The sequence below is a fragment of the Rhinolophus ferrumequinum genome, chromosome 5, assembly GCF_004115265.2.
Source record: "Rhinolophus ferrumequinum isolate MPI-CBG mRhiFer1 chromosome 5, mRhiFer1_v1.p, whole genome shotgun sequence".
In the NCBI taxonomy this organism is placed as follows: Eukaryota; Metazoa; Chordata; class Mammalia; order Chiroptera; family Rhinolophidae; genus Rhinolophus; species Rhinolophus ferrumequinum.
The window spans coordinates 40,831,615-40,848,445 of record NC_046288.1 but is presented as its reverse complement, the minus strand read 5'-3'; the positions used below and the strand labels follow the sequence as shown (position 1 = coordinate 40,848,445).

Sequence of the window (16,831 nt, the reverse complement as noted above, 5' to 3'; positions counted from 1 at the left end):
TCTCACAGAATCTGTTCTTTCATCATCTTTAATCTTAAAAAGAATCTTTTTCTGACCTATGAAATCTTCTATATCATCTATTTTGCCACCAAATACCATCATCCATCTCAATTTCCTTTCCTTTTCCCCTCCTTGTCAGTGTAGTAAAATGGCTCTTTTGACGGTAATAATATTCAACTGATCACTCTGTTCTGGTTTTTACTTTAGCTGTTTTTCTTCAGCTCAGCACTATTGGTGACATACTCCTTGACAGACTCTCCTAATGCACTTTCTTTAACATTACACTTTCCTAATTGTTTTCCTTTCCTAATAGTCTGTCCTCCTACTTCTCTCATTTTCACGTGCCATCTTCATCACTCATCTCTTATTCTGCTCTATGATAACTACTTGTTATCAGACATCTAATAATGTCTTCAAGACCACTCAAGTTCTACCTGCCAAGTGAATCCTCTGATTAAATCCTGACACACTTTCTTCCTTAAGTGTTATGCACTTATACATTGTGTTCAAGTTTTTGGTAGGGACAATTTTCCTTTTATTTTTCAGTATTTCTCAAAATACAGAAAACAAGTCTGAACAGAGTAGTAGTCAGTCAAATACTTTAAGCTGTATAGTTAGTTTAGACAAGAAACAAAAGACATTCAAAACAAAAATAAATTTACATTACTGTGAAACATTTCTAATAGTTGCTATTTTAACTATAATAAATGCTGTGGGTATTTTTTCTACTAATTTCCATATTTTTCACATTTTCAAGGGGACATAGCAGATTTGCCTATTTTATTACCTTTAAAATGTCAACCAGTTTAGTCTGAAAGTGGCCTATATATAGCTACCATGTCTAAAAAGACCTTACATAAGCATATATAGCAATCTGATAACCAAAGCAGCCAGTTATCTAATCAAAACAATGTATACTAGAGGCTAAAATCTGGGTGATAAAGAGATAAGCCATGCTTTTGTATTAAAAGCTCAGTATTATTAATCGTATTTCTTAGGTTGCTATTTCCCCTAATACATAGAGCTGAAGAGGGAAGTAAAAGGTAAGTAATTCATATAAACTTAACCACTGGGCTGTGCCCAATCATTTTAAATGTGCAGTTACTCAGGAATAAAGCTCACAAAAGCTAACAGTAGATAATATTTTTTCCATTTTACAGATCAGACACAGAAAGATTAAATTACTTATCCAAGATGACTCTAATTACTAAAAGAGATAAAACCCAAATCAAAGACCATCAAAATTCACAATGTGTGTTTTCTACTACCCTGTACTTCCTAGTTTATATCTTAATGAGAATAAATAAATCATGACACTACCTAGATTTAGTTTTCACAAAAGCTAAACATTCAAGAGCAGATATAAATACAATAATTCTGTCTTGTTAAAGGTTAACAAAAACTCAATTTAGTATTTCAATGATAGGCTGAATACTAATTTTTTAAAAATTGTATGAATGAGACATATTATTTCAAGGAATTAATTATCGAACAAAGCAAAGTATTCAAGTACCAAATAATCTTAATGGCTGTAAATCACCTTCACAGAAAGTGAATCCAGTTTCTTAACTATTCTCTAGGTCAAGACACTTTAATCAGCATTATTTATGTGTTAGATATCAAGTGGTAAGCAAGTGAATAAAACCCAGTCTCCCATCCCCCCCTCCACAAACACACCAAACCTAGCATATGGTCTATAATTTATCAATGTGTACTACAGCCAAATTCCACTAAATCGGAAACAAGTAGAAATCAGAGGTTAGGAAGTCCAGAGAGAAAATAATTGGATGCCCAATATCTATTCTCTTTAGTTTTGGGACGACCCAGTGCCCAGCAAGGAACTTCAATTCCCAGTTTTCCTTGAATGTAGGGGTAGCCAATATAAACAGAAGTCATTGGGCAAGGCTTTCAAGAAAATTCTTTAAAAGGATCTGAATCAGCTGGAAGTCCCACTCTTTTTGCCATTTTCTCAATTTCTTCCATAGTCTGTCTGCCTGGAAAGACAGCATTTTGAATAAAATGTTATCAGCCATTTTGTGACCATGAGGCCATCTTGAGAATGAAAACCAAGCACTAAGGAGGAGAAGAAAAGTAAAAGATGTCTGGATTCATTGCCATGTCTTGAAACTGCCATACTAGCTCTTTATGATATGTTAGAAAAAAGAAATCCCTGCCTTCTTTAGTCCATCGTTATGCTCGGTCTCTTATACGACAACCCAAATGCAATTTCTAACTGGAAGAAGCTGAACAAACCATTCATTGCAGTATTCTTGAACAGAGTGAGCACAAAGAATATCTCAGGCAGCATTTCCCAAATCAGTGCTCCTATTATGAGAGATGCTAAGAGATGTACTATGAATTCTGTAGTTAAATGGTCAAATTAATGAAAAAGGACATATGCGATATCATCTTGGAGATTCATAAGGTATGTTACATATTAAAAGTTCTACAGTGTGCACAGTATCAGTTGGTGAACAAAAGTTTACTGCCGTATCTCAAAAATGATTCCTTTTACTTTATTATCATTTTTCATTTTAATTCAAATTATACTCATCCACTCACCTTTCTAAAACATGAATATATATTACTTAATTGAACCAACCTACTCTCAAAGAAGAGATATGCCACTAGGAAGGATATTCAAAACAACACGCCATATGCTCTGAAATAACTGATACAAGAGATCTAGTGTTCTAAAAACGAGTAGTCTGAAGAAGACAATGTTTATTTTTATAAGTTTCACTAACTACATAAAAATTAGGCACATGTTAACAATATCAATGAGCCCAAGTAATGAATAGAAGAAACATGTAGCCCAAGGAACAAAGTAGGACCCTAACTCTGCAACAAAAAATACATATTTAAGTCCATGTATTAACTTTACTACTGCTAAAAAACAACAACAACAACAAAAAAAACGGTTATAAATCAAACATAAATATACCAAAAATAATAATAGCTAATTTATTAAATACTTAGCATGCATTAGTCATTGCTCTAAGTCTTTACATGTATTAACTCATTTGCTCTTTATAACAATCCCATAAAAGAGGCCTGGTTATTATCTTCGTTTTGCAGATGAGGAAACTAAAGTACAGTGAGGTTAAGAAATTTGCACAAGGGCACAGAGCTAATAAACCATAAAGTCAGAAATCAAAGCCCAGGCAGCCTGGCTCCAGAGTCTATGCTCTAAATACCACGCGATACTGTCTCAAAATCAAACAGGAGTGGTCAATGCCATGCACAGCTGCATCTAAAAAAAATTCATATACACATATATTCAGATAGTTACCCATGTGTTGGTAGTTTTACGAGGCAATTTTACATGTTAATTTTATCTTCAGTTATTCTATATCAATATATCCTGTCAATAGATTTACTTGGCATGAATTCATATGACTAAAGCTATGTGGCCAGACTATTCCATTTATCTGCTGTCTTGGAAATGTGTCCTCTCTATGTACCACTAGTACCTACTAGAATGCCTGGAAGAAAATAGGAATTAACTGTATATTTACAGAATACAGAACAATTAAAAAGAGAACTGGGCATCAGAATGTAGATAGATCAGACCAAATTCATCATTGATACTACGAGAAAACACTCAATGACCTTGGCTCACCAACAGTGATTCTTTAGTATCCCCTTAATAGTAATATTAAATATCAACAATATTAACCATTTTTCAATTAAATCTTAGTATCACAACACAATCTTAAAATCCCTATGAAGTTAGAAATCTTGATGTACTAACAAAAACACTGAGAAAGATTCAGGGGAAATTTTAAAAAACATAGCTCAGTTTGGTCTTTAGTTACACAATGGGTGTAATATACATATAGTATGTTACCACATTAAAATATTTTATTTAAAAGCTGAAGGAAATACTCATTAATCTTTTCCCCCTTCTTCCGCCTCCCCACTCCCACCCCAACCCCCACCCCCACTCTGGTTCAAGCCTTTGTTTCTCAGTCTAGCTGTGTAGGACACAGCTCTCTGGCCCATGCTGGTGTGATAAGCCTTGTGCTCCCCCCCTGAGGCAGTTGGTCGCAGGTAGGCTGCTCATGGCAGCTCTCACCAGCTGCCGGCCGCTCACGCTGGCCACCCGCTGCTCTTGGCAGCAAGCAGCAGCCCACAGCGGCCCAGCTCCAGGGAGAGCTGTTGTTCACAATGTTCGCTGTAGAGGGCGCAGCTCACTGGCCCATGTGGAATCCAACCTCGACCTTGGCGTTACGAACATGGCGCTCCAACCACCTCAGGCACCCGGCTGGCCCTCATTCTTTTAATAATAGAGAATGATGTAGCCTAGATTTGTATTGCAACTATAAGAATTATATAACTATGAACAGTGGAGGATATATCAACTTGAATTATACTGCCGGTACTATGTAATAACACATATCCTCTTTGCTATTCATTTCTATACACTGCAAAGCAGTGCCAGAATTTCAAAGTTCTGATTGAACTCAAGCAAATCGTATGTATCTACAATACAGTTTTATCTAGTTTTGATCTGATAACTGAACATTCCTGAACTAAAGTTTCTATTATACTTATTGGTGTTTTAATTATTAGGCTTTTTTTGTTTTGTTTTAACAAAACATCTATTCCAGCTTTCATGAAGTGCAGCTATAAGGATATATTTTAGCTTTGGTCAATTTTCACACAGTACTTAGAAAATTGAGACGTTACATTTGAATCACTGCCTCAAGCTCAGTCCTTAACAATAAGGGAAATTCCTATACCAAAATACTAATTATTTTTTTTCACTTCAAAAAATGAATTACATTATATTTTCCAGAAGAGATATTTGACTACACTAAGAACTAAAACAATTAATCACCCCTTAATTGTTTAAATGTCTATTATCAAAATTACACTTTCCTTAAAAAAAGTGCTTAAATAATACTTAAGCAGTGCTAAAAGAAACAAATTTCTTAAAAGGGTTCCCTTCTTTTAAAAAATTCCTAGACTATCACTAACTTTGAATATTTTTGCTGCATTCTCACATTATATAATCATTCTAACCTTAATTTAAGTTATTCAACAACAATGCTTCATTTTTGTCCCACAGCCTACATTAGAGCTAGGTGAAAAAGCACTAATATTTGAAAATAGTATTATATACCAATCATTCCATCAGACATCCTTTCAAAAAGAACACACATTCTGGATGCAAATTTGTCTTATCTGAGTAGGTGAAAAAGCATGTATTTATGTATAAAGAAACGTACCATCTACCAATAAGGTAAAAACTAAAGAAAGCATACTTTTAACTGAAAATAATTTTGTTTCCATTTCTACTCAGAGTGCACTAAACCAATAGAGAAAACTGAAATTTTTTTAGGTGTGTTAAGGAGTTGCGGGTGAGATGAACTACACTGTACAGTTTCTTCTAAGCTGTGCATCAGTAGTTAACAAGCAGCAACAAACACCATGAAAATTCATGACATATTGTTAGCTTACAACCATCTCAAATTATTTAGAAACCTCATTTTTTTGTTGAAGGGGATGCTTTCCCATATGGGAAAACAAAGTCTCTTGTTGTACCTGCATGTTCATGTTAAAGCTAATAAGATGATTTTCTGTTGAAAAATTCAATCATATCATATGACAACTAAGAATCTATTTGTAAAAGAAAATAAGAACTTTCACCAGATAGAAAAACCTCAAATTCCAACACTTGAGTCGAAATGATGACTTTCTCCTTTTCCAGAAGGGCAACTGTTGTAATACACAAGGGTTAGATTCAGAGCATACTGATATAAATAATAAATATAAGGACATTGAAGTTCCTCCTCTCAGTTAACTTTAAAAAGGAAAACCTTACTAAGTACAACACACTGAGGAAAGAGGTAATATAAGCATAGAAAAATGTGGTATTTCCTCTCATTTAAAAAACAACTATCAAAAATATTATATATTTTTAAAATTATAAATCCAAAGGAAATGACTATATATATATTCCATTTCAGATGATGAGAAACTGGCATACAAATTTTAAAACCTCTGAGTAATACAGAACTTTCTGTGATGATAGAAATGTTTCACATCTGAGCTGTCCAATACAGTAGCTACTAGCCACAAGTGGCTACTGAGTATTTTAAATAGGGCTAGTGGGAACAAAGAACTGAATTTTAAATTGTATCTAATTAATTTAAATTTAGCCACTTGTGGTTGGGACTACTACATTGGTCAGCGCAATTCTAAGGAACTGGAGGGGAACATTTGTACCTTAAATTCTGATTCAAATAGTAAAAAATCCTGTAGACAAGCATATACATAGATGCTTCTAAGACATGTTTATTTAAAAAAAAATTGTGATTTATAAAAAGGAAAGGGCTATGATACAATATAAAAATGTTGCTGCATTTTTGGGAATCAAGTTTTCCATACTGAGCTTCTAGAGTGGACTAGAAAGAATATTGGTTCACAAGTTGGCTCCATGTTGTAGCATTTTAGGGAGTCTCCAATAATATGGATGCCTGAGTCTCACCCTGCAAAGATTCTTGTTTAATTCGTCTGGATTGAATCCTGGTTATAAAGATATTTGAAAGCCACTCATTATTCTAACACAGTCACTAAACTAGAAATAAAATAAGAAACTGTTTATTAGGCATAGGTGAAGTATGCAGCCAAAGACATTTCTTTGCTTATAGGTATACTCACTAAAATCTATCCTTTAAAAATCCAGTTCCTGATTTGTTCAACTCATCTTAATTTTCAAATTAAAAGAGAAAGGTTTTCTGAGAAAAACTGAAATCCAGAGCAAGAGAACTTCCCACTAGCACTAATCCTTATATCCTGAGATCCATTATCTTTTCTCCTTTTCCAGGCCCCTACCTTATAAAGTGACATTAACTCAAATGAGTCTCACTTGGCTACATCAGAGGCCAGATAGGAAAATACCTTCAACTCACTATTCTAATTAATGGCACAGACTTCTCTCAGAGAATATTCCAAAATAAGAATATGTTGACAGGAGTAACTCCTAAATGCACTGGCTTAAACTATGGCAGTGTTTCTTTTTTTTATTTCAAACGGTATTAATTACAATATAATTATACCACAAAAAAATGTTTTGTAGTTTATTTAAAAATCACCAACTCTGTCAAAAAAGCAGAAGCAGCAGCAGCAGCAGCAGCAGCAGCAGCAGCAGCAACAACAGCTTATCCATGTACTTTTCTCCAGTATGCTTGGGGCTGGGCAATAAGATGAGCTGGAAAAATATACACTCAATTGATACAAAAGCAGCTACAATGCTTTCTCATCCAATCCTTAACCTTTTAAAAGTGACATAAAGCAAGCATTTGACCTATTTTTTTAACACATAAATTCCATTCATTTAAAGATTGACACCTGTCATCTACCCCAAAACAACTGATGAGCCAATTCTCAAATTCACTTTCTGCATTTATGAAGCATACCTCCAGAAGAAGACAATGTAAGCATTTACACTTTTTGACTCCTATCAAAGTATCAAAATATATCATTTAAATTGACACTGGTTTTAATGGTTTGTGTATATGCGTGTTACTTGTGATGTGAAAAGCTAATTATAAATATTTGTGGTAATTGCCTTCCAAAAAATAAGTAGCCTTTCCATGCAAGTAAAAATTTGGTGGGAAAAAGTAAATTCAAAAGACAAACTGACATAATGGTAAAGGAGGTCATAATTCTCCAATTACAAAAGTGAAAGACAGTCTAATATCTTTTTCTTAATATCTAACCCTAGATAGTCTTGTTTTTAATTCCAGTTTCCATGCTAGCCTCTCCCCCATACACTCCCACAAAGCCTCAAGAATATCAAAGTTAGAACACAATGTTATTATGAAAAAGTACAATAAATTTAGGATTGGATGTTAAAACATTCAATTTGACTCTGAATTTACTGACTCGCTATATGCATACATTTAATTTAAAATGCTAATGATATTAAAACGAGAAATGATTTGTTTCATAGCACTACCACAAGCAACCAATGAGCGTGAAGCAAGTTTTCACTTGGACCCTGCCAGCCCAAGTCATCAAGAATTTGGGAAAATACCAACGCTTGTTTCATAATACAGCGACTTTTATTTTTTTCCCATCCTTTAGTAAACTCTGATATATATTTTTTTAAGTCTTGCTAATTAGTTACCAGCGTTCTTCAACCCACAGATCAGGTGTCCTACATTTTGTTTAGGTCCCCGCCTTGAAAACAAACCCGATTGCCCCATTTTCTGAGAGGTAAACTCAGCTCGGGGCAGCTCCCTATGAAGTCACCGCGTTTGTTGTTTCAAAGATGCAATTAAACGAAAATGACACAAGGCTGTCGAAGAGATTAATTGCAAGTGTGTGGAGGTGTCGATCATATATGTGTAAGACCAATGAAACCTACGTATATTGCTGTAAATCTATTTTAGTGATAATATTTCTCCCCATTTCCCTTCCTCCAATATATTTACAACAGAAGGAAATTAAACTTCGTAAGCTCTTTCTTGACTTTACCAAACTCCAGCTTCCCAGCTTCCTGTACTACAGTATCCTGTAATGAGCAAAGGGGGGAGGGAGTTTCAACTTGTGCACGAAGAAGAAAAGCAGTAATAGAGCCTGCATCAGGCAGTGTCTCTCTCTTTCTCTCTCTCTGCTCCCCGTCCCCACCACCCCAGCCCCTCTTCTCCGAGCCCTTACATATACACATTCTTCTGGGCGGCCTCTAACCACACCATGTCCACAATCATTTACAAAAATTAGAAACAGACTCCGGGAGCCCTTCCCTTAGCACGCACAGAGAGCAGAGCTATACTAGCATGATGGGACAATGTCATTCCCTGTTTTAAACACCAGTCGCTTACTCCCCCTCTGGTTTCATCCCAAGAATCAGCTTTCCACCGCGGAAGAGGGGGATCTACCTAATTCACAATGAAACTTCATCTCATCCTTTCCCAGTGCAGGCACCCCACCCCCACTCTAACATACAAAAACACCCCACCAAGGGAAAAAAAAAAAAAAAAAAACAACGATCTTCCACCAGAGCAACAGAGTTGTTTCAGGGGCTGGAGCAAAAGCAGAGAGGAGGAAGAGAGCGAGGGCGGTGTACTTTGCTTTGCACTTCTGCACATCCTGCCCAGAGCCCAGGGCCGCTCACGTCCTTACCCGCTCGTCCGGAGACCAAGTCCTGCTACTGAAGCGCTGGGCGAGGGCTGCGGGAACACGGCGTCGGGGCGGGCAGCTGGCAGCCGCCGCGGGCGCCTAGAACCACCACCTCTTCTCCCCCAAGCGGCTGCGGGCGTGGGCAGAAGAAGCTAGAGAAGGAGCTTGGGGAGGGGGAGAAGAGGAGCAGCATCTCCTCCTCCTCCTCCACGCCTCGGAAACGCCCCTCGAGCGGCGACCCCAGCCGACCGCCTGACCCAGGAGCGCTCAAGCAGCCTCTCCGCCCTCCTGTGCTCAGCGCGCCTCCAAGGGCTTCTCCAAACCCCTCTGGCGCGGGGCAGCTCAACTCCTGCAGCCGGCTTCGAGCGCTACCGAGGTGGCTGAGGCGGACGGGGGCACCAGGGCGCGCTGCTCGCCAGCACGATGGTCTCTAGGGGCCGTGATCATGGTGTGTCACCCTCGCCGCGCCACGGCCGCAGGAGCTGCTTGCACAACTCCAGCTCCACCTCAGGCGGCCGTGCCGGCCCTGCCCCCGTCCCTGTCACTCAACGGTTCCCGGGCTCCTAGAGGACCGCGGATCTTCGACCCCGCTCTCCCCTCGTTCTGATTGGTCCATTAGGCCTCCAGACCCACCCCCTCCCTAGGGACGAGGTCGCCCGGGAGACCAGCGCTCCAGTTCCCATGACAACCGGTGCCTTGGGCCTGGCTTTTCGTGTTCTTCTGGCTAACCAGACGCTCAGGTTGATGGCCCAGCGGCAAAGTTCTTATCCCTTGCTGTGTGGACTCCTAATTTTAGGCCAAGTTGAAAATGCTGCAGACCGCCCCCACACTTCCAACTTCAGAAACAGAACTTTAAGGCCCTGGGGAGTGCGAGGGAGAGTGAAAAATGCTTAACTGATAGCTCTTCCCCTATCGGTCTAAAGAACCCCTCCCCCTGCTTACCTTCCCTTGCCTCCAGCCTTGTTTCCAAATTCTCACTGGGCGGATTTGGCTTTAAAGGGTGAGAAGAGGAGAGAGAGAGAAAGGGCAGGGTTCTGACAGCTCCCTGTAGCAATATAGCAACTTGGAAATGGCGGGGTCAACGAAAGCTGCTCGGTGAGTTTTCCCACAGTTGTAAAGTGATCTTCAAGGTTGTGGTGGGAGCACTTCATCAACGCCAAATGCCCTGTGGAAAATTGAAATTCTCTTATTTTTGAAAAAAAGAAAAAGTATGTAAATTCTTGCACTGTTAGTTTTCCTCTGAAACTAAGGTATCTTAAAGTTTAAAATTTAAGTAAAACGTTTAACATAATCTAATAAAATAAAAAAATCCACTTTTCTATGTAGGACTGCACGTTACAATTTAGCAAAGGTGTGTCCTAGTAGCAGTTATTTCCCTCCTGCAAGCTAAAATTTGGGTTTCAACAATTTACAAGGAAATCTTGCTGAATTCATGAGCAAATGGAATCCTATCATTTGAGTTTCAAAAGTTTGGGTTTATTCTCAGAGATACAAGTATAAGGTAACCTGGTCCACCCTGGGAAGGGGACCTGGGGGTAAATTTAATCTTGGACCCCTAGTGTTGGGCCCTAGGTATGAAAATGAAGAGATCAAAGTAAAAGCTGCTATCCTAGGTTCCCAAGCCCCTGAGGCTGCTGTATATGTATGATGAATGAGGGAATTAGTAGTAATGATTTACCTTTGGCGAGCACTTGAATTTTCATTATCTCATTTACTAAATGAATAACTATGATGGGTCGTCAGTCAAATATGCCTTGCAAGTATGCATTGAATGTGATTACTCAGTGCTAAACACAATGGGAAACGCACAGCAGAATTTTAAGATAAGGCCCCTGCCCTCAAAAAGCTAACCACAAAGCCTAAAAAAGAAAACTAGCACTCTTGAAACAATTTGAGAACAATTATACCTAGAAAGTGCAGACAAACTTTGAGAACCTTAGCAAATGAAAGTCTGTGGAATGGGCTGGATTAGTCAGATTACGGAGGAAGGAAATTTAAACAGTTTTGAAGGGTAGGTAGTGGGATGGATGAATCGAAGATGAGGAAAGATAGTTGAAGGAAAGAACATAAAACCAGAGAGCAGCAGCAGAAATAGAGTGGTGGAAGTAAATAACAGTGAGAAGATCAACCTAACGAAACTGGAGACAGAAGTGAAGGATTGGAGCCATTTTCCCAGCCCTTCCCCCATTTTCTGAAATAGGAGTTTTTAACTGCTCTGGTTCATGTATCAGGCTGGTAAGGTAGAGAGAGAGAGGTAGATTTTCTGGGAATAAAATCTTCATGGGACATCTGCCTCTGCCACTGAAAGTACATGTATTTGTTGTAAAGAAAAGCAATGTTCATAATACTTGGAAAAGCTTGTGAATTCATGTCAGAAAGAAGGTATAGAAAGAGTATGGTGTTGGAAATTTTCACAAAAGTAGACAAACCACAGTGTTGTTTCTCCCTTCCTTCCTCCCTTCCTCCCATCTTTCCTTCCTTTCTTCATTTTTTTTGCATTAAGATCATTTCAAGTGGTTGCCCTCAAGGCTTTTTCATGAGTAATCCTTCTGTTTTGGTGAGCTGAGAGACTAGTTTTTAAATAAATGGCTGTGATACCAAAACCTGATAAGCACATAAAAGAGAAATCTACAGGTTAACCTCCTTTTGGATATAATAGAAAATTAAAATACAATATTTACAAATAGAAGCCAGAACTGCATTACAAATGATACGCCTAAATTAAGAGGATTTTAGCCAGGTTCAATAGTAAAAAACATATTCATACAGTTGACTATGTGAATAAGTCAAAGGAGAAAACTGTGTGCTTGTCTTAATTGATGCTAAAAGGATTTTGTAAAATCCAGCATCATTCCTAATAAAAACTTTTAAAGAATTTAAAGAATTTAAAATAGATAATTTAAAAATGTATGTTTTATACCAAAGCCAGAAATTTGCTTTATAATGAAACATTATAATTATTCCCCTGGTAATCATGGAGGAAATGCCCACCATCATACCATGTAAGGAAATGATAGCCAATGCAATTATATATGGAATAAAAATAAGAAATTAGATACTGAAAATAAATTAGGATAGTAATTTGTTTGTAAATGATATGAAAATCCCAAGGATCAATTGAAAAACTTGTAGAATCGATAAAAGATGAGTTAAGGTATCCAGTTATAAAAATTAAATACAAAAATTAAAAACTTTCCTATGTATAAAGCATAACCACTTAGAAAATATAATAAAAAGAATTCTATTTATAATAACCACAAAAAATTAAATAGCTGAAAATAAATACTAAAAGAAATTAATAATACTGACTTTAAAAATTATAAACTTTTGACAAAAATTTTTTTTTAAAAAAGATATACTTTTAGGTTAAATACTAAGATTCAAACATTGTATAATTATAATATCTTTTAAAAGTAATCTTATATCCATTACAATCCTAATCAACTGTGTAACGGAATACTTTTGGGAATTTGAAGAAATAATTTAAAAGTTAATTTGGACGATTAACCATTCAAAACTATCCAAGGAGGTGCTAAAAAAGAAAATAAATGAGGAGGAATCACACTAAAAGATATTAAAATAAGTTATAAATGACAAAGATTAGCAGCAGACTTGACTCCAGGCCAGGTATGATATACTATAAAGTTGTTGACTAGGTGTAATATATGATAAAGAAGGAAAACGTATCGTTCAGTGAGAAACGTAGCTATTCCTAGTCTGTTATTTCCATCATGCACAGAGATACATATCCTTTTTCAAAGAATAGTTAGATCACAAACTCATCTAATACCTTGATATTTTTTATCTTCGTAATCTTTGATCTCTATTATCAGATCTCTAGATGGGCCTAGCTCTTTTGAGTGGCTCCATACTATCTGTTGCATAGATGTGTCAACTTCAATAAAAAGGTAAACTTAGACAAGATCAAATTACCAGAAATTGAGTTTATTTGGGAATAGCAGAAGAATTAGCAATAGCAATTTAGGAATCTCATGCTGTAACAAGCTACAAGTGAGTCTGTTGAGGATTTGTGGTGGGCTGTTATTTATAGGCAAGGAATACAAAGAGGGGGAAGTCCAAGCAGTAAATTCATTGGCTTGAAGAGGGGAAGAGATTCTTGCAGATGTTCATTGGTCAGGAGATAAGTTTCAGTCTTCTGTAAATCAGGCATTTATGGGGAATCAGTTTCTCCGTTCCTAAATTCCGTTATTCTGAAGGCACAGGCGTGAGATTTTCCATTTCACATCCTCTAGTTCCATGTTAGATGGAAATCCTTTCACAGAGGGAGTATCATTTATTTTTCTACCTTTTAAGTGGACATGTAAGTCATTCCCAAACATCTGCTATTCCTTACACGTTAAATTACATTTCTTTGTACCTGCTCTTGGCTTATATGTGGAGTGACACTGTAGGTTTAGCTTCTAGAAGTGTAATTGCTAGATTAAAGAGCAAACATGTTTTACCTTTTGATAAAGAAAACCAAGCTGCCCTCTAGAAAAGCGGTGCAAGTTACAGTCATCTCAGCGCAGTTAGAAAGTTTGATAGCAGACCATGTTTCCCCACTCCTCATCAACATAGCATTATTAAACTTTTTTGACCTTTGCCAATCTAACAGGTACAAAATGCCATCTCATTCCAGGTGTAATTTTCATTTCTATTATGAGCATAAAGGTATTTTATGCTTACAAGATATTTTCTTTTACCAAAAACATTCTCCCATGTTTTCTTCGAGAACTTTCATGGCTTTGTTTTTCACATTTTATTCTTTGATCTGTGCGGAATTTAGTTTGGTGGTAGCAACAGCTACCCAGTTATCCCCAAAAACTTTAAAAGAATTGTAAATTTTACTACATAAAATATAAAGATTCTATATAAAAACAATGAGTAAGAAATTTACAAAAGAAGAAATTCAGAAAAGCAATGCATATTTGAAAATAAAACAGGTATGTGAAGAAATTAAAATAACAAAAATGAGCTAGCATATATAACTATCAAATTGGAGAAATATGTTTAAAGACTTATAATACCTGGTTTTGGTGAAAATATGTAAAATAGGTAATGCCCCATGATTGTTGGTAGGACTATATGTTGGCTTATTTCATTTGGGAGTGCTATTTCAATGTCTTTCATAATTCATAATGTTTATATCCTTTAATTTATTCCATTTTGGAAATTTATCCTAAAGAAATATTTACATTCATAAGCAGAGATATGATCAAGAATATTCATTGCAGTATTTTTGGCAGGTATAAAAATTTTAAAAAATAAATGTCCGTGATAGTGAAATGATGCCATAAACTATAGTCTAGCTACTCATATATTACCTAGTGACAAAACCACGTTGCAGTACTGCATGATCTGATTTCTCTTCAAAAGTACATATATCTGTACATGACAATATTCATACTGTTAACAATAGTTTCTCTGAGGATTAGAATTATAGAAAACATTGCATTTCTGAAATGGTTTTATTTAGAATCTTTTCAACGAGCACGTGTTATTTTTGTTACAAAAAGTTAACATACATTTTTACTGCTAATAAGAAATTAGATAGCTGATCCTAACAGAAATTTAATTATGCTTCCGGGTGGCCCATGGGCCTCACAATGTTCATCACTTAGGGACCATACTTGTGACATTCTAAGTTAGGAATATTTTATGGGGGACCTCATAATGGACCCCTTGAAACTGTATGCCAAGTGTGTGTGTTTGTGCATTTTTCTAGGGAAAGCATCTATATGTTTCAATAAATTCAGAAAGGGGTTTATATCTCTGCAAAACGTTAAGACTGTGTTCTTTAAATGCTAATGTTTTTAAAATACCAGCTTTTACCTCAAAGGTTGAAATGAACTCTGAGCTAATCTAAATCTGTAAATAGCAGTGTTTTTCCCCGCTGGCTCCTTGTGTTCATCTCAATGTGAAATATTTGTATTTTGGCTTGTATCAACTATGTTAGTGTTTTCCCCCTTTAAGCGCAGAAACATATTATCCTTTCTTGCTTACAGAGTAAGGACTGTGATGGGAACTTTGCCCAGGTGAGAGTAGAAGCCAGATAAGTAATCCACTAAAACATGAGCAGGTAACTGGAGCACAAACTCTGACGGTGCTTAAGGAAGACTTTGTGAGGCAGTACTAACACTTCCCAGTGGACCAAGAATTAGCTAGGGAAATAATGCAGCAATGGAAACCAGATAGGCCTACAATTACCCTCAGGTTCATTGAATAAACAGGTTATTTCTTTTAGTAGTAGCTGAACTCTCCTTAAAACCTGAGAATTCCCCCAGGATGTAGAGTTACATGACAGCAATGGCACAGATAACTAAATGTTGGGAGGCAGCCTAGTAGCTTAGAACAATGAAAGAGCACACAGCATTTGCACTCAGAAGACCTAAGTACAAATCTTGGCAAGCCACTTAACAACTTCTTTGAGCATCATTTTCCTTATTTATAAAGTGAAGGAAATAAGAATGGCTGGTATGTTCCACACATAATAGCCTGTAATGTTCTTTCAGTATTCAATAGGATTAAATGAAATATATGTATGGAAACTATTTATAAACTTTAAACCACTATTTTAAAAAAATCTATTAGCAACAGTAGCTGTACGGATTTTTGGAATTAGTGTTTTAGACTTATTCAGAATTTTTTCTCAAATAATCTCTTATTCTGAAGAGAAACTAGAAGATATTAGGTACCAAAGCTAGCTTGTCCAATGGGAGGTTAAGTCAGAGAAATTTAATTGTGCGGCTCCTATAACTTCCACTTTGTTTGCCAATGAGAGATTCTTGGCTCCTTTCCAATTTCCCCTACTGACCCCAAACTGACCAAGGCTTGTTAGGTATCCTCAATAGGGCTGGCAGCCTATCAGGCTAAAAACATTTGCCTACTCCTGCTTCACTTGTCAGGCTCTACCTGAACCAAAATATTTCTCCTGAATGCCTTTGCTGGCAATTCTCACTTTTAGTCACTAATGAGTTAAACTCCAAAGGTGTTAACTTTAGAGGGTCAAGGTTAAAATGCACTTTACCTTCCAGCTTTCTCTCTTTGAACTTAGTGTAGATAGGTTTATCAGATTAGGTAGTTGTCACTTTAAACCCTGAGGGTAAGAGACACTGCAGAGGTAAATTTTAATTAGTGAAGGGGAAGGAGGAGAGAGGGGAAGCTAGTTTCGGTGTGAGTGGAAGAGAAAGAGGGAGAGAGAGGCCGTTGGTGGGGGGAGAGGTAATGCGGTTTGAGGGTGACCCCCAGGGCGATGATACCAAGGGAGGGGATCAAGGAAGTGTATGTAGCACTAAGAGGGTGTGGCACTGAAATCAAACTGCCCAATTCACAATTTTTACTAGGGCTGGTCCTGCCTCTGAGTCATTTCTACTACTTGTCCTGGCAAGTTATGTAACCGCCTATTCAATTTGGATGAAGGGAGTATGGCAAATAAGCGTAACCCTTCTGTTGTTTGAAACTTAACCATGTTTGAACATACACAGAGTAATTTAATATGAATATGCTGTCATCTAAATCTGACCTACAGGGACTTGCCTTAGGGTTCACGACTGCTAATCTTGATTTTTTTCCTTGTTTTAAATGTTCTCAGAAATGGAGGCCAAATCAGAAGTTAAGCTTTCTAGTTTATGTTCTGTTTTAAAGAGGGTGATTTCGCACTGTCTGCTGGGAGTGAGTTGCTGTGCAAGAAGGTTGC

General features: G+C 37.0%; 1 protein-coding gene across 9 annotated transcripts in view; it reads right to left on the bottom strand.

Moving 5' to 3' along the window:
• PTPN13 (protein tyrosine phosphatase non-receptor type 13) overlaps positions 1-9,642 on the bottom strand; it is a 177,248-nt gene extending 167,606 nt beyond the window's left edge. For 4 of the 9 annotated variants that reach the window (XM_033106394.1, XM_033106393.1, XM_033106395.1 and 1 more), the window contains exon 1: positions 9,139-9,641. The gene's annotated coding sequence lies outside the window, so the exon portion shown is untranslated. Of the gene's footprint in view, positions 1-9,138 lie in introns of all 9 variants that reach the window. The other 5 variants (XM_033106397.1, XM_033106398.1, XM_033106399.1 and 2 more) reach the window with 2 other exon arrangements.
• Between the last annotated feature and the right edge of the window lie 7,189 nt (positions 9,643-16,831).